Here is an 18542-nt window from a genome sequence, read left to right on the forward strand (position 1 = left end):
CTCATTTTGCCTTAGATCTCAAATTATCATTCACAGGGGCCTGCCAAAAAGCAACTGTAAGGGATTGTGACGTTCTTTTGCAGGCAGCAATTAAAACAGTTGAGTTCTTCTCCTCCATAATGAAGGGTTACGAAGGCTATATATAAGTGGTGAGTAAACACCTAAGACTCTTTATTTATGCTTCCTGATTCTTAAAGCAGAGTGGGTTAGTGGAAAAATTCCCTTGGGTTAGATGTCAGAAGAGCTCGGTTCTGGTCCAGATTAGCTGTGTGACCTCAGACAACTTACTGAGACTCGTCAAGCCTCGGTTCTCTAATCTCTAAGTGAGAGGGCTGGACTAGATCACGGTCATTGGTCTTGTAGTGTTAAATGTTCTACGGATCCATGATATTTTTACATAGCTGAAAATACATTCTCCCGCCTTAAGTGTGTTTCAGGTAGAAAGAAAACAATCCTATTCACTTGGAGATGAGGATCCATTCATTAGGCAAGTATTTATTTAAAGGATTCTATGCTGGCACACTGCTAGGCTCTGTGAAAGACACAAAGATGGAGACCGCGGAGTTCTTATTCTCAAGGGTCTGCGAGCATCCAAGGGGTGCATGTGGCATGCATCTCCTTATTAAAGACCATGGAAACTCCCTCTGATCTGAGCATGAACAAGTCATAAACTCCTACCCAAAGGTCCTGCACCAGATTTATGCTCGGATTGCTCTATCATATTGTGTTTAAAAGTCACTTTTGTAAAGTTTCCAAACTCTGGATGTTTTACAAGGGTTTTTAAATGAGTTGACTCAGAAAATTTGCTCATGCAAAAGCATATGCAAGCTGACATTTGATTCGCTATTGACCTTAAATGCTCAAGGTCTCTTGGTCCATTTTAAGATTCAGTGTATACATATGTGTGTGTGTGTGTATATATATATACCCATTAGACATATATATTTGTGCTTTTTGTTAAAAAAAAGAAAAAAGAAAGAAAGAAAGAGAAAGAAAGAAAGAAAGAAAGAAAGAAAAGCTCCCTAGCTAAGAGTTACAAGTGTATTTTCGCTATTATGTGCTTGCACCCCTATATAGTTAGCAGTGTCCACAGACCCTGTGGAAATCTCACCCCTCAGTCCGTGGAGCTGGCACCTGTGGCCAGGACGCTCTGCCAGATGTGTCCCCACGAGCTTCTGCTCCAGGAAGCTGCCCACTGGCAAGGCCCCCTGTGGGGACTGGCTCCACAATTTATGGTGTCCATGGCAAAATAGAAATGCAAGGCCCATTGCTAAAAAACGATTCGAATTTTCAAGGTGGTGACACCAGAGCATTAAACCATGTGAGGGGCTCTTCCAAGACTGCACAACTCTAAAACCAGACCTGGCCTCCGCTTTGCCTATCTGTGCTTCCGGGGAAGGGCACGCATGAAGGCAAAGGACTCCCAGAAGGGCACCGGATCACTGTCACTGGCATGGGCTCAGGTTCTGACCCGTCGTGCACCTACAAGTTGACGAGGATCAAGAAACTGGAGTGAATGGCAGAGCAGGGTGCGCCGAAGACGGTTCATGCTCACAGCACCAGCAAATTGTCTGCAAGGACCGGCAGAGGTCGTGTCACTCAGCCAGCTCTTCACTTCTGTTGTTGGTGGTTAATAATTAGAGGTGGCTGGGGGGGGCGGGGTTCGAAGAGATAAATGCTCACATTTTGGGCAACTGCCCTTTCTCTCCCTCCTGCTGGGCCTGGATCCTGAGTTCCTCGTCAAGACCCTCCACGGCGCAGACCGCCACTGACTACAGGTAAAAGGAGCCACCCACGGATGTGTCATTCCCCTTAAATGTTTGTAGTTCTTGGGGATGCCCTTGGGGCTCACCTTGGAGATGCTGACAGTCCTTTGCTTTCCAGATGAGAAAGCCGAGGCCTGAAGAGGTCCTCTGATTCCACAAGGCTACAGAAGTAGTCAGAACCAGAGCAGAGGCCAAACCCAGGCCTGCGTCTAGCCCAGGCGCTTTTCACCAACACAGTCACATCTACATTAACAAAGGCTCTCCGAATGCAGCCCATATAAAATAAAGGACACATTTTTAGATGTTCTTAACTTCTGGGAATACCTTCCATTTTTCCTCTTCCAGCTGAAGAGGAGGGAAGAGGACCAGGGGATGAAGGTGCCAAGTCTTCCAAGCTGTCTGCAGCGTGCCCAGACTCCCCTTCTTGGACCCTTGTCCCTGTGGTGGCAGCATCTTTCTCCCCAGCTTTTAGAACCCTGAAGTTCTTCAAGCCGCACTCCTCCACCTTCATGTGGTTTGAGGGGCTGAGACTTCTGGTGTGAGTTGTTTTAGTCACAGAGTGGGGCAACTTCCCAGCTGGGGGAGACCTTGGAGATCTCTCCAGAGCAGTTCCAAGAGTGGGACAACAAGAGAGAAGGAGAAGGCAGGTAAAGAAACCCCCTTCTTTGGAACTGGGAGGCACATGCTCAGAGAATCTCGGGATGCCAGACGGAGAGCAGAGGGCAGATGCAGGGCCCAGCCCCTTCACTCTAACTGACATCAGACCCAAAGCTGGCAGGTGACTGACCAGGGCCACAGACTAAAATCCGTGACCCCTGACTTCCACGCCGGCCTCTTTCCACTCTGCCATTCTGTCAATGACCTACCCACTCTTTAGTTTAAAATCTTTATCTTGGGGCTTTTTATCCCTCCAATGTATCTGTTTGCAGTAAATCCCCTCTCCCCTCAGTCCCTGATCCCAAGGGTGAGCTGCTGCCCGTGCTCTGGCTAGTGGAGATCCTTCCTAGCAGCTGCCAGGACCCTGAAGACCACGAAAATCTTCTAGGACCTTGGCTGACTCCTGCAGCAGGCTCTCCATCCTCAGCTGTAGATGAGCCGGGACCATCCCCCTTTCTCACCTGCCCTAGTCTTAACCCACCCTTGCTCTCCTCCCGTGGACCCAACGCTCCCAGACACATCATTCCTGTTCTCTGGCAGGTTTGAGGTTAGCTCCATCAGTGTTTAATGATTCTTCATGTCATAACCTCCCCATTCCTGACACCCCCATGTTCCAGCATGATTTCTCCTCCAGCTGCAGAGTTTTGGATGAAGGCTGCCCGCCTCTGGAATGCGTGCTCTGGGGTCCTGGAAGTGTCAGCGTGTAGAGCAAACCAAGCGAGGCGCGAGCGTGCGCCTGCTAGCCAGCCTGGGCAAGGACAATGGGACTTTTATTTCTGGCCTGGCTCAGCTGGCAGTCTCTCTCCCACTCCCTTTCTTGGTTGGGCTTTGGTTTAAAGTTACCTTTTCGGGATTAGGTTGGTGTTTTCTTTCCCATGCCACCGGGGAAGTTTCTGTTTCCGAAGTGGACCGTACACAGACAGGTCAGTTACTCACAGGCCTTTGCCGGACCACAAGCATCGGTGTTCAAAGGCTTCTCTAAATCACCCTGGCAAACGGAGGCCAACCAAACTTGCTTACTGTCGTGCGGAAAGGCACATGACAGGGCAAGCTAATCTTTATGATTTTCTATTTGGTATATGTTATTATAGCCAAGCCCCCCTCTCCCCACCACACTCCCCAAGGTGTTCACAGAAAACCCTGGAAGAGGACCCGCCGGGGGATGGAAGGTGTCTGCTGGAGCAGCATGGGCTCTTCGCTCCTCATTTTTATGCCTGCAGTCACCACAAAGTCTGGCTGTCACAGATACTTGGATCTCCTTTTCTCCGAAATTCAATGAAAAAATAAAGGAAACAACAAAAATAGGGTTTTTTTTGGTCATTGTTCCTCTTAATCCAGCTGAGACAGGCCATCATTTTTCAAAGAAATACTAAAAGCCAGGAGACAGGAGTGGAGACTGGCACACAGCATCTCTGTAAAAGCAGTGAAACTCTTTAGGAAGCACCAAGGCCTTTATCCCACGATTTTTACACGCCTGTCCCTGTGGGGCTGGCAAACCTGCCCCCCAGCCGTTCCCGGGGTTATGTGGCTGGCCCCCTATTATTTTCTGCTTGGGGAAACTGTGCCCCCACAAGCACACCCCAACCCAGAGAACGAGTCCGCAGCCTCCACACCGGGCTGCCTTATAGACGCTCGCCCCCCGCAAGGCCGCGGCGGGGGGTTAAGGAGCCACCCGCGAACCCTGCACACCGCCGCAGCCGCACGTAAGAGGAAGCTCCTTAAACCCAGGCCCGGCTTCTCCCAGGGTGCCACCATCTTACACGGGACTTTACCTTTCCTTGCTTTCTTCTTCTTAGGAGAATACCTGCTTACGGAAGGGCCCAAAGTAAACCAAACCAACCAAACACCTTCCTCTCGTTACTCTTCCCCAGATCCTACCGCCAGGAGTAGTTGTCACGAACAGTTCAGTGTTCACCGTTTCAGATCACAGACACTTTCAGTGATCCAAATAAATACTCGAGGACCAAGTTTTTGAGGTGTTTTCAGCTCTTGTTTCAGATCCAACTTTACTGAGATACATTTACATTAATGAATTTAGTACCATTGAGTCCTCTAGTACCACTGAGTCCTGTTTCTAAGAGAATTGGCTTTCCCAAAACTTTACACTATGGTCTGCAGTTGAGACAACACCAAACTCAGGAATTCGCCTGGACCTTGCTTTTGCCCATCACGGGCCACTCAACTGTAGGTTTTGTAAGACACTTGCAAGCTTTCTTGATTTCATTCTTTAAGTAATTCAGAAGGAAGGGCCCTAAGAACTCCCTTGTTGAGAGGAGCACTTACTGAAGAGCAGTGTACGTTCACAGCCCCGTCTGCCCTGTCCTGGAGGGGACTTTTCTCCCCACCGCACCCCCACCACTTTAAAGAAACAAATACAAAAAATTCCACGATCAAAGTTTGCTTTCTAATGATTGCTTCAATCATAGTAAGATTTATTTATTATTACTCTCAACCCCGATCTTGATTGGCTAGAAATGCTAGGAACTATTCATTCTGTCAGGAGACAATATCACAGTGATTATAATGTATCAAAACACTTTTTCTCCCCTGCCCCCTTGTTATAAGCACAAAGAGAGAGAAAGAAAGCAAAAAGCTACATGCAACAATTTGCAAGACAATGACAAGGGACACAGAGCTTAAGGAACTGGCCATCTCAGTGGGTTATCAATTCCCTTTGGTTTCTATGCATGTTGCCTGATCAGAGTCACGTTGGTCGTTGACATTTACTAGAGAGTACCACAGACACTGTTCTGCCCTCTCTCTGCTCTACCTGTCCAGACCTGGCCTTCCTGGGTAAGTCCTGTCCCACTCAGGCTGGCCCTAAGGACGTGAAGGAACTGCCTGGGACCACTCCCTGAGAATGACTTGCCCACCCCGCCCCCTCCTCCACAGGCTACAACGGGAGACAAGGCTGGCTTCCCTTGGTACTTAGAAAACATGAGAGATTGTACTAATAATTTTGCCCATGAAACAATGACCTGTGTGCCTGCTCACACCGATTATTTAATTCCTGATTTAGATCAAGTTTTAGGGAATTTAATAAGAACTATTTCCAGGGACCCATCAGAGACAGGTCTGCTGCATATACATCCATTAATTAAAAAGAACCCATTAAAAAGAAACTTGAAAAAAATATAAAGTAGATAGCGGCAAAACACGGCTTGACTTACTTTACTGACTTCATGAGGTAATTTGGATGATGGAAGACATGCCACCCAAAAGGCGAAATCATCTAGTGAAGTAGAATAAACCTATACATTCAACCAATGACGTCCACACTTCTAGCCAGGAATGCAATTTTCCCCTCTTTTGAATTATTCATTTCCTTTTTAATAGGTCACGTCTCATTTACCTTGATTTAGCATCAGACCAAGTACAGTTATGTATTTAGCATGGGGGAGGGAGAAGAAGGGAAAAGAACAAGAAAGAACGTTCTGTGAAATACGGTGACCCCGTCCTTAAAATCCAAGTCCACACGGGTGAGGAACTGTATCACATCTTTGATTCTTTTTATATTGCGCAGAGTATAGGGCTTCCTTATGTCTAAATACTTGCAAGAATAATGAAAAGTATGCTTGAGAATACGTTTGATGAATAACGCTTTTGCATGTGTCACTATGAGGAAGTATCGTAATGCACATTTCACCACAAAGCCAAAGAGAATATTTAAAAAGAAAACTCCACTGTAAGGTGAAAAATAGACCGATCCCTACATCTGTCTACAGGACGAATAAATCACTAAATAAATATTTTAATGGCCTTAAAGTACAATCAAAAAGAGCAATTCCCTAAAGTGGTTAGCTGGAGTCCTCATTAGAAGGTTTATTTTCTTTGAGTGTAGAGATTGTCCTATATCTACTATTGCAATTAGGATAAATTTACAGGACAAATGCCACAGGACTACATTATGTTAAACAGGCATTCTACACATGATAAGAAATAGGAATAAAGTATTAAGATGAATAGGCACTAACCAACCTCAATAAAGGAAATGCCACAGTCTGAGGACCCAATTCTGCAGGGACTTTAGGTGACTTAAAAAAAATCCATCTAGACCCCTGACTTCTTTCCACCAGATTATTCCTTGTACCACAGTTCCTGTTGTACTTACTGGCCCATAAAGTAAGCATAGCACTCAATAAATACTTGTTGAATAAATAAATGTTTAACCTCGTGTAGTTCATAACATTCTACTAACTTTTTTATAGCATTCTTTAAACAAAACAAAAGAAAAACAAAACTTAGTAATGTCCTGGTGGTTAGGGATCATTTGATGAAAAAAGCTAGGAAAGGATCACAACCTTGGGAGGTGATGAACCTTCCTAAATTTTGGTTCCTCACAAAAGTTAACATTTTTCCATCAAGTCACATATCAGACTGCTTTAAACATTTTAAGTGAGGTCTTTTAAAAATCCTCATTTTTTTTAACCCAAAATAGTAATACAAACTTGCCTCACCAGGCAGAACAATACAGAAATACACAAATTATGCAAAATGTGATAGCCTTCTTTCTAGAGTCCATCTTGGTCCTCAGAAGTAGCCATCAGCAACAGTGCAAGGTGTAATCTCTCAGTAGTTTTCTCCTATGCTCTTCTAAGATTTTTTTTTTAAAGATTTTATTTTTAAGTAATCTCTACACCAACGTGGGGCTCGAACTCATGACCGCAAGATTAAGAGTTGCATGCTTTTCTGACTGAGCCAGCCAGGCACCCCTACTACGGTCTTCTACATGCATAGAGTGTTTTTCTTTAATTTGAAGTAAAAAAAGTGTATCAGACTACACTTACTATTTTGGGGGTTGCTTTATCTTAGTGAGATTTTTTTCTAAGTTCACATGATAGAACAGGGTCCAGGCCAGCCTTCAAAGAAAAAAATCTCTCATTCGTTGATCTATTTAGCAAACATCTACTGAGGCTTCACTGTGTGCCTGGAACCATTCTGAGCTTGAGGCATAGAGCGAGGGTCCCTGCCCTTGTGGCTGACTTCCCCGGATCAGTACTCAAGCATCTCAATGTGAATATTTGTCACCTACTTCTTGAACCTTTGGGAGCGCACATTTTAGTTACTGGCTAAAGCATCTGATTGCAAACCTTCTCTGGATATACTACAGATTAAATTCTAAAATTTAATTAAAAGAATATTAACTAATAGGATTTTATCACATATATATATATTTTTTTAGATTTTATTTATTTATTTGACAGAGATAGAGACAGCCAGCGAGAGAGGGAACACAAGCAGGGGGAGTGGGAGAGGAAGAAGCAGGCTCATAGCGGAGGAGCCTGATGTGGGGCTCGATCCCATAATGCTGGGATCACGCCCTGAGCCAAACCAGACGCTTAACCGCTGTGCCACCCAGGCGCCCCTATCACATATATTTTTGTATCATTTCACTGAAACAAACAATATTATCTTTGAGTTGAAACTAGAATATGTTTTGTCTTCTTGCTGTTCCATTTGGGGACTGGATGTTGACATGCAATACAGCATAGCTCAGTTTTGCAAGGGGGGTTGGGATCCCCTCCTACCACCAAGTTATGCCTAAATCATACCACCAACCACAAGAAAAAACATTCCTCAGCAGGAAGCAAACCTGTTCTCATACACTGAAGAGAACTGTGCCCCCAGCTTCGATAATATTCTGAAATGGGAATGTTGAAGTGTAATGTTTTAGAGAAAAAGGACAAATGTCTTCTGGATTCCCTTGTTTCGTGCGTTTCTATGACAAAGGGAAAAACTGTGTGTGTGTGTGTGTGTGTGTGTGTGTGCGCGCGCGCACACGCGGGCATAGGCACGCACATGCATGTGCACTTAAATACACACACTTAAACCCCTGATTGTCTAGACTCTAAACTCCTGGAATCCTGGAGTCAGCATTAGTTCATCACTGTCCAGGCCCCAGTAGCTTCCTCTGAGGAGGACACGCAAACCCTGTAGGAAGGAAAATATTTTGAAGGCCATTTCTGAACGCTATCTCTGCCCCCCCCCCCCACACAATTGCCAAGCCTCAGTCCGTCCTTAGAGGCTGCTGGTCCTATTAATCCACCTTCCAGGGCTCTCGTGGGCTCCCAGAGTCACAGCTGGCTGCCCTGCACAGAGCTCCCATTGAAGCTCAGCTCTGGTTGGCTTGCTGGCCTTGTCAGGGTGGCATTTATAACGGCCCACTGACCTTGCTTGGCCCACTGTACACGGCGTGGGCACTTGAGCAGTCCCAAGCGGGAACATCTCTGCCCAACTCTCAACCTTGGGCAAGAACTTTTTGAGCCCTGGCAGCCGAAATGAACTGCTTAGAGGACAAAGAGGCATTTTCTGGGGGCTGAAAATGAACATCTCCTAGGAAATCACGGCAATTTCTCAGTCCCGGGAGGGCTGGGCTGAGGTTGGGAAGCCAGTCTGTGGGGAGACTTCCCTCTGGATTGGGAAGAGGCAGTCCAGCACGGGCCCTGGGCGTCCCTGCATGTCCTTGCTAAATGGGCCAAACTGCAGGGCTAATAATCCTCTGCCCTTGAGCCACTTCTGTAGCTACAGCCAGTCACATAGACAATTATGTTGGTCAAGGTGACCATAGTGTGACTAGTATATTGTCCGCTGGCTCCCTGGTGGAAAGTGGGAAGTGGCTTGCTTACCACTCAATGTCAAATGTGCCGAGCTCCTGGCCCGGGGTTCCTTCACTGTGGCACAACCCACTGTGTGCATAGCTACCATCTGGTCCCATCACATCTCCCCATGGGACTTAGGAATAGGGAATCTGCTCCTTGAGAGTGGCTCCATGTGGAGCTTGCTGTTTGCTGTGTTGTAAGCATTACACTGATCTGAGTCTCCCTGTCTACGGACAGTACCTATGGAGTTGTGGCGAGCCAACCTACTTGCCTGCTGTATTAGATGTCTGTTGCTGCTGTAAGAAATTACCATGAACGTCGTAGTAAACAACACAAATTTGTTATCTTAAAGTACTGGAGATCGGAAATCTGAAATGAGTCCAAAAGGCTAAAATCAAGGTGTCAGGAAGCCTACCTTCTTTCTGAAGTCTCCAGGGGACAATCTGTTCCCTTGTCCTTTCCACTTTCCAGAAGATACCTGCCTTCCTTGGCTCATGGCCCCTTTCTCCATCTCCAAAGTACATCACTCCAACCTCAGCTTCTATCATCCCTCTGCCACCTTGACCTTGCCTCCATTTTATAGGGACGCTTGTGTTTATATCAAGCCAGCCAGATAACACAGGGTAATAGCACCATCTTGAGATCCTTAATCCATCTGCAAAGTTCTTTTTGCCAGGAAGGTACCAGATTCACAAGTTTTGAGGCTAGGGACATGGACATCTGCTGAGGGCCATTATTCAGGCCACTACAACTGCCTAGTCATCTCCTGTAGGATCTTGTTACTTCTTGCCATTCTTTAGGATGTTAGTCCCTGCCTCAATACTCCAGAACCCAGTGCTGATAGCAGCACTCTCTAGCTCACAGCAAGACCAAGCAGGGGAATCTGTCCCCCTGGCTTTACTCGATGCTCTGGTAAGAGGAGACAGCTGAGCCTAACAAACAGGTCTGGTACCTGTAGAATGAGGATCCATGAGGGCAGAGAACCTTGTCTGATTTATGAACTAATCAGCCCCCATGCCTAGAACTGTATCTTCTGGAATATGGTACGTTCTTAATAAATATTTGTTGAACGAATGCATTTATTCAGCTTGCCTGTTGCCAGTTGCCTATGTCTACTCACACATAAGTTTTAAAATTACTCACTGTAGAAAACCCCTCATCTATGTGACGCCTCTGCTTTCCCAGTCTTAGGTCTCAAGGCTGGGTGTCTGGTGGTGCCTTGATCAGAAGAGACAACAGGGAAGAAAGGGCAGGTTTTGGAGGAAAATAAGTTCTGTTTTGCACTTACTAAGTTTGAAGTATGGTAAGTCAACCAGTTTGAAATGTCAAGCGGGAAGTTGGAAATGTGCTAAAGAAACATGGCAAGGTTGGAAATATACATCTAGGAGTCAACTATGTAAAAAAAAAAAAGTAGATGAAGTCGTGGCACCTGAGTGGCTCAGTTGGTTGAGCGTCCAACTCTTAATTTCGGCTCAGGTCATGATCTTGGGATCGTGACATTGAGCCCCACATCAGGCTCCACACTCAGTGTGGAATCTCTTTGAGATTTCTCTCTCTCGTCTCCTTCTGCCCCTCCCCCTGCTCACAAGCAAGCGTGCTCTCTCTTTCTCTCTCTCTCTCAAATAAATAAATAATCTTCTTTAAAAAACAGTGTGAGTCTGAATGACCAACAGAACAGCAGAAGAGATGGTCTATCAGTTTCACTACTCGGTTATAAAACGTGCAGACGCTTCCATCTTAATCTAGCTCTTGAATCATTCATTCTGGGGGGAGCCATCGCCATGTTGTGAGGATACTCTGTGGAGAAGCCCATGTGATGAGGAGCTGAGGCTGCCGGCCAACAGCCTCACGGAAGTGAGCCACCTGCAAGCAGCTCCTCCAGCCCCAGTCAATGACTTGACTGCAACCTCAGGAAAACCCCAAGACAGAAGTACCAGCGAAATTGCCCTCGACTTTCTGACCTACAGAAACTGTAGGATAGTAACTGTTTATTGTTAAGCCATTAAGTTTTCAGGGCAATTTGTTAAGCAGTAATAGATAACGAATATAACCAGGAATGGGGACCACTCCTGACGTGTTCCTCCTCTGGAGGCCCTAGTCAGCTAACCCTCTTCTCTGCCTCACTGCTTTTGCTATAGGATGGTCTGCGTTGAGGTGGGAACATCTTTGCACCAGGAAGCTCACAATTATCCTAAGCCTTAGTCGCTGGGCTTGAACACTATCTACTTTCAGATAGGATAAATTGCAAATTGTTTATAAAGATTTGAAAAAATAACCACTTTAATTGGTAACCAAAGAAGAGTAAATGAGTGCAAACTTGAGACTCTACTTTTTTACTTATCAAAATAGTAAGGTTTAAAAAATATTCATATATAATGGTGAAAAGGTGGCTCAATTTCTCTGAAATGTATTAAGAACTTTCAAAAATGTTCATGCTCTGGGGCACCTGGGTGGCTCAGTCAGTTAAGTGTCCAACTCTTGGTTTCAGCTCAGGTCATGATCTCTGGATGGTGAAATCAAGGCTCCACACTCTGCACGGAGTCTGCTTAAGATTCTCTCCGTTTCCCTCTTCCTCCTCTTCTGGCCCTCCCCCCATCATGCTTGTGCTCTCTCTCTCTCTCAAATAAATAAATAAATAAAATCTTTGAACTAGATCATATGAAAACTATCAGAAATGCAGACAGAAATTTATAGCTAAAGATGTTTCCTGAAGCATTTATAGTAGCAGAATAGTAGACACAAACTTTGTCCTGCACTTGGGGATTTGTTTTTTAAAAAAATTATGGTACATCCATTTCATTTGGAATTGTATTACTACTAAAAAGTAAGGTTTTTTATCATGTGGGCCAATGTTGAGGTAGAAATGTAGGATACAAAATTATAAATGCAATACACTTTCCACTCTAAAAATATAAACATCGATGAAAGAAAGACTGGGCAAAAATGTGCTAAAATATTAGCATCACTTACTGTTTGAATAATCTGCCCAGGCAAGGGTTACTTACGTTCTTCTTTATAGTTTTTAGAATGATCACATTGATAGGAATTAGTTTTATAATAAGAAAACAAAATGTTTAAAAATTGCAGATGTGAGGAAAATACAGTCTTTATATCATTTCTCATGGCCATAAACTACAATACCTCGGGTGATTTATGAATGACTCAATCAAAAACGCTGGCCAACCTACACTTCACACTTCCTGTTCTTTCAGGTAGAGGACTAATGGACATTCTCTGATAAGACTGTGGAGTGGGTAGCAAGTGTGCCGTGAGGCCAGGAGTACACAGGGAAACAGGAGTCCACTGCAGCATTCCGACAAGGAAGTACACAGGGCGAGGTGCTCTGAAGGAAACCCTGTGAACTCGGGATTCTGTTTCCTTTATTTAGGGATGGAAGTGGGAAGATAGAATGCAATTATAAAAAGTTGGTCATTGACTCTGAAAAAGACTCAAATTACTGACAGCTTAAAGTAATCAACGCTATGAAAGCCATAATTATCCCAATACTGTAAAGGTTTGGGGTTTGAAAAAAAAGATTCTTGCAATCTGTGTCTTTCTGTCTGGATCTCTCTGGTTACATAACTAGAAAAGGGCCTGCACAGGAATGAATCACAGATGGCTCTGCTCAGTGTTTGCTTTGAAGTCGGTTCAACTCGATTTATCTGGTCCGTGGTTTGAGGATGGGTGGAAGGTTCCAACAACACAACAGTGTCCGGGCCCCAAATTAGGGACAGAGCATATTTCCCAGGCATAGTGTGTAAGGAAAGGATTTTCCCTTCTGGGGTGTTGATTCTGATCCTTCAACTTGTTGGCGGGGGGGGGGGGGGGGCTAGAGGGTGTCGCTTCCTTGCCTGCTGGCCCTGGAGCCTGGTGGCAGCTGAGGCAGCTTCTTGCCCTGCTGTGTGAAGGTTATGTGAAGGCTGTGGCTCTAAGCATGAACCAGTCTTGGCCAGGCTGGTCCCTTCCAACCAGGGAGACACCAGACCACTGAGCTGGGCGAGGTCAAGTGGGGCCCTGGGGTTCAGGCTCCATTGTGGGTCTCCGTAGTTACAGCTCGTTGCTCTGTTCATTTTCTCTCAGGTAGTTAATTATATCATTTCTCTCTCCAGTTTTCTGAAAGGAATAATTGACTCCAGAAGCTGGAGTGTCAAATATTTGTGGAGGGCAGCACGAGGTGACTGTTGGGAGGCGGCGAAATGAGACGGCCCCATTGAGAATGGTAGACCCACGGAAGGCCAGCACCAGGAAGGCCCTAGAAGTCATCTAGCTCTGGCCTACAGGGACAGAGCAGGTTCCCTAAGGGTAGGAACTTGGCAGGTCTGACAGCATGGAGCAGAGGGGCTGTGGATTGGAGAATGCACACTCTTTCTGATGGCATACAAAATAAACGACCTTAATAAATAAATTATAGGCCAAAGAAAACACAATTGTAGGTTGGATTTGTCCCAAGGGTCAGCAATTTGACATTCTTGGGTGGTCCCACCCCTTCAATATACAGATAATAAACAGGTCCAGGGAGACAACTCATTCAGTTAGTGACCAGCTGGGCCCAGAACCCAGGTTTTCTGGCTCCCTGGCCAGGCCTTCCGGTCCGGATCGCTGCTGAGAAAACTGCCTTGACAGCAGCCCCCCCTTCTCCCCCACAGGGGTCGTGATGGCAATTTGACAGCAAAAAAGCACCCCACCAACCCCCTCCATGTTCCAGGACATGGCTAGCCCCAAAAACCCTCCCACTCTAACATGAAACAGTCTTCCCTGGAAAGGTCCCCCGTGGCTCACTGGCTACCCCGCAGCATCTGCCACGTACGCCTGAAGAGAGTGGGAAGTCTCCTTGCTTCCCAAACTCTTGCCTTAACGGAACACTTGCCAGTCAGAGACTATCTCAGTATCTCCTCTTTTTACTCCAGAAAGCAGCTGTCCTTTCTTACACCTTTCAACCCCTGCTGAAACTACAGTGAGCCCCTGCTGCAAATTTATGAATTAAAAACCCGTGTTCATTTGTCCTGGACTTGGTTTTGCCTCTGACTGCGGTGTGTGACAGGACTGGAGCCCTCAGGGATTTTGTCCTGTGTCTGTGTGTTCCTGGCAGAGTAGATAAGACTGGTCCCGCGTCACCAGCAAACTGGAGCTTTGTAAAGCAGTCGCATTCCTAGGATGCCAGCTGGCCATTTCGGCTCCCCCTGTCCCGGAGCTGCAGAAGAGGCGCCGGAGCCCACGGCATCCTGGGAAGGGTGGCAGTCCCTCGGGCTTTGCACAGAGGCTCCTGTGCAGAGCTCCTCCTGGAGCCCTGCCACCAGCCCGGCGGGCACTACCCCCTCCCCATCCCCACTTGGGACCAGTGATCCAGGCACTCACATACCCTCGCTGCACGGCTGGGTTTTTTTCTCCACTGTGAGAACAAAAATGCATCCAGTCAACATCCATTCACTAAATATTTTCTCTGCAGCTCAAGCTGAGCAAAAGCCTTAGTGATCAAGACTCCTCCCTCTGCCTCCCCGTGAGAATCAGCTGGGGACCAGGATTACAACAGCTAGCATTGCCTGAGCGCCTGCTACTCCCCAGGCATGAAGCTAAGCACATTATATTCCTCTTCTCCCTTAATTCTCGAGACAATCCTATGTGGTAGGCATTCTCATCTCCTTTATGCCAGGGATGAAACTGAGATTCAGAGAGGTTTAGCAAGGTGCCCAGGGTCACACAGGGGCAGAATAAAGATTGAACCTAGGTTGACGCTGGACCTAGGTTGACCACCTTCCCACATGGCATAACTGCTTTTCGCTGGGACCTTCGGCCTCTCCCCTACCTCCACCCCACATCACAGAACGTATCTCCATGTCATTGTCATGTCCTAAACCCAGACGGGCTTGGTATGAGGTTCTGAGGGGTGGAGAGAGAACAGAACTGATTTAAGTCCTTCGTAAGTCTGAAGGCATATAACTCCTATAGGTACCACTTCCGTGACAGCAATTATATTAAAACGTTTCCACATCCTAAGTTAAACATAAATGCTATTAAAAACATTTTGGAAGTCATTTTATAACTTTGCTTTTGAAATTATTTTTTTATTTTTCCTTGGCCATTTTACTTTCTAATTTTGAAATCCATTTAGTTTTTCATTCTGAAACATTTTGCAGGCCCTTGAGAAGCCTCTGGCACTGGGCCAATAGGGTGCGGATCCACAGAGTTCCATACCCTCACCGATGCGGGAAGCTTTGATTCCATTTCCAGAAGCATTATGTGGCCTCTGGAGCTGGAATCCTTTCCATTAGTGCCTTCTGGGAATTTCTGCCCTGTCTGCTGTTTTGGAGTTCTTTTTACTTTTTGGTGCTGCGGGAGGACAGTAACCGGAAACAACCATGGTTTGTTCGATGCATCCCGAACGCTTGGTTCTTGCAGCCACGGGACGTCATCCTCCCCGAGTGAGGGTCACACAACTGGCCATGATGCATTTTGGAGACCTCGACAGTACTTCGTCTCTGGGATGGTGTATTAGTCTGCTAGGGCTGTCATAGCAAAACACCAGACTGGGGGGCTTAAAGCACAGAAGTGGACTTTTCCACAGCTCTGGGGGCTGGAAATCAGAGATCAAGTGGCTTCCTCCAAGGGCCATGAGGGAAGGACCTGCTCCAGGCCTCTCTCCTCAGCTTGCAGAGGCCTGCCCTCCTGTAGCCTCTTCACAAAGTCGTCCCTCTGGTCCTGCACACCCCCAGGGTCTCTCTGCTTGTCCTAATCTCCTCTGCTTCTAAGAAGGACACGAGACTGGATTGGGGCCCACCCGAACGGCTTCATCTTGATCACCTTATTTTTTTTTTAAGATTTTATTTCTTTATTTGAGAAACAGAGAGAGTGGGAGAGAGCACCCAGAGGCAGAGGGAGAAGCAGACTCCCTGCTGAGCAGGGAGCCCGACGTGGGGCTTGATCCCAGGACCCCAGGATCATGACCTGAGCCGAAGGCAGACGCTTAACTGACCAAGCCACCCAGGCATCCCCGGATCACCTCTTTAAAGGTCCTATTTCCAAATACAGTCACATTCTGAAGTACTGAAAGTTAGGACTTTAACATATGAATTGGGGTGTGAGGCACACTTCAGCCTCTAACAGACGGGTTTGGGTTTCAAATGCCCTGATGGTGCTCCCGGAGCACTCCCTCCATCTTTGCCTAGACGTCGGGAGAAGGCTGTGCCGTGCTGGGAGCAGAGCTGGGACCCGGTGCAGCGCATCTGGTGCTTCTGCCCTGTGGGTGCTTGTTAAGTACTGTGCTGAATAAATGCCTCAACTCACCCTCCTGTGATGTACTTACCAGCCCTGGCTGGCGCATCAGAAAACAGAGAGGTTAAGCAATTTGCCCAAAATTAGTCACCTAATAAATGGTGGGGCCGGGACATGAAATGAAGTCACTGGTTTGTAAAAAGCACTTTATACATAAGCAACAGCCTTTCATTCGCAAAGGACTTGGTTTGCCCACCCGTGTGTGTGTGTGTGTGTGTGTGTGTGTGTGTGTGTGTGTGTGTAAAATAGGGGGAGATGCTAAACAACGTCTTGCTTTGTGTTTCGCCTCCTTTTGTTTTGTGCAGGGTGCTTCAGGGAACTGCCTGGGAGATCACCCATAGTCAGGCCTTTGGTTTCAAAGAGGAAGGCCAGGAAGGGGATTGGCAGGATGGATTAGCAGTAGGGAGGGAGTAGGGACTGTGAGCTTGAAGTGAAGAGGATTGTCTCCCAAGATCTGGAAGGGGTCTGTACAAACAGCATTCCAGGAGAGGCAGAGGCTGAACCCACTCGCATATTCGGACCCCCAGCTGGAAGAATCAGGATGCCCAGTGCCTGTCAGTCACTGACTCCGGTGACTCTGCGACCCTACAGGATGGTCCCTGAGGCCGAGCCTGGCAAGAAGGGAAGGAGATTTGAGAGGAGCCACCCTCGTTCCAATGGACCCTCCTTCAAATGGTGACGGATGGATGAGGACACGTCCCGCTGCCCCACAACCCCAGGAGTTCTTATCGAAGGTGGGGATCCAGAACCCCAACAATTGGTCCTGGGATTCTCAAAATCTGGGTGAGTGGGTGCATGTATATCAACTTTATTTTGATTTAGAAAAATCAATGTGACATTTCTTATTCTTTAAGTGTTCAGAAGCAATTCATGTTGTACATTTATTCTAGCTCCTTTCCAATTTTTCCCATCTTGTTCAAGCTGTGGGATCCCAAATTGGGTGTGATAGATTCATCAGGAGTGTGCAGAAAGGGGCTTAGAATTCACACCAACCACCCAGCTGTTTCCTGGTCCAATCACAGAAGTAGCTCAAGTACCAGTGTCACATGTGTATTTAGCTGCCTCATTAAATATATGGTCTATTTCCCAAAATAGGCATTAGGCTTCTCCTAAATGGAAACCAGGTCTTTATCTTGTTCTCTCACCCTATCTTGTAACAGTCAGCCCAGAGCCCAGCACCTGGAGAATGCTCATAAGTGGAAAGACAACTGTGTTTAAGATTTGAATGATCTTGGGGCGCCTGGGTGGCACAGCGGTTAAGCATTTGCCTTCGGCTCAGGGCGTGATCTTGGCATTATGGGATCCAGCCCCACATCAGGCTCCTCTGCTATGAGCCTGCTTCTTCCTCTCCCACTCCCCCTGCTTGTGTTCCCTCTCTCGCTGGCTGTCTCTCTCTCTCTCAAATAAATAAATAAAATCTTTTAAAAAAAAGATTTGAATGATCTTTGTGCACAGACTTATTTTCTGGGCAATGACAGATATGCCCCTACGAGGGGCATCGATCTCAGCCAAATGTCATCTAACCAGGGATTTTATGCCGAAGCATCATGATCAGAAATTACCTGGCATCTCTCAGCAGGTGCTAGACAAGTAGTGTCCTGGAAGCTGTTGGCAGCTTTCCCCCATCCTTGCCTTGCCAGAGCCTCACCTGGCTCAGTGGAGAAAGGTCTGCTTTAGAATCCAAAAGACTTGGGTTTTGAATTATTTAACCTTGGATGAATTCCTTGAGCAAATTACTTAGCCTCTCTTAACCTCATTTCCTGGTTTTTAAAATAGGAAAAAGAGCAATTACTTTAAAGGATTTCTAAGAGGATTAAATGATGTAACTTATGCAAAGGCCATAGTGCAGAGAAAATGCTCAGTCATCATTGGCTGTCCTACCTCACCCACCCCTGGCCTCTCCATCCCTTCCTCGGGGATAGGACCAGCATCCAGAAGCACTCCTGAGCAGAAGAAAGTAAGCACTAGAAACATCCCTAGAGGAAAGAAAACAGCCTGGAGACTCTGGACCTCACACCAAAGAAAGAGCACAAAGATTTAGGACAAAGAATACAGCCCATTTGGGGACTATAGGTTGTGTCCTCCTTGGACCTGCCACGGAGAGCCCTAGACTCTGCTTACTTCCACCTAAGAGCTATCTGGGGGAAAAGCAGCGAAACATTGCAGGCTCACATGGGCGCAGCGCGGCAGGAGGGGTAAGACCATAGACCTGAGTTTAAATCCTCACTCTGCCACTGACTACTTCATGACT

General features: G+C 46.6%; 1 protein-coding gene across 3 annotated transcripts in view; it reads right to left on the bottom strand.

The window, feature by feature from the left end:
* Positions 1–18542, bottom strand: part of FOXD1 (forkhead box D1) — a 178671-nt gene that overhangs the window by 55026 nt on the left and 105103 nt on the right. The gene's annotated exons all lie outside the window — the stretch shown is intronic.

The sequence above is a fragment of the Ursus arctos genome, unplaced genomic scaffold, assembly GCF_023065955.2.
Source record: "Ursus arctos isolate Adak ecotype North America unplaced genomic scaffold, UrsArc2.0 scaffold_5, whole genome shotgun sequence".
Taxonomy (NCBI): Eukaryota; Metazoa; Chordata; class Mammalia; order Carnivora; family Ursidae; genus Ursus; species Ursus arctos.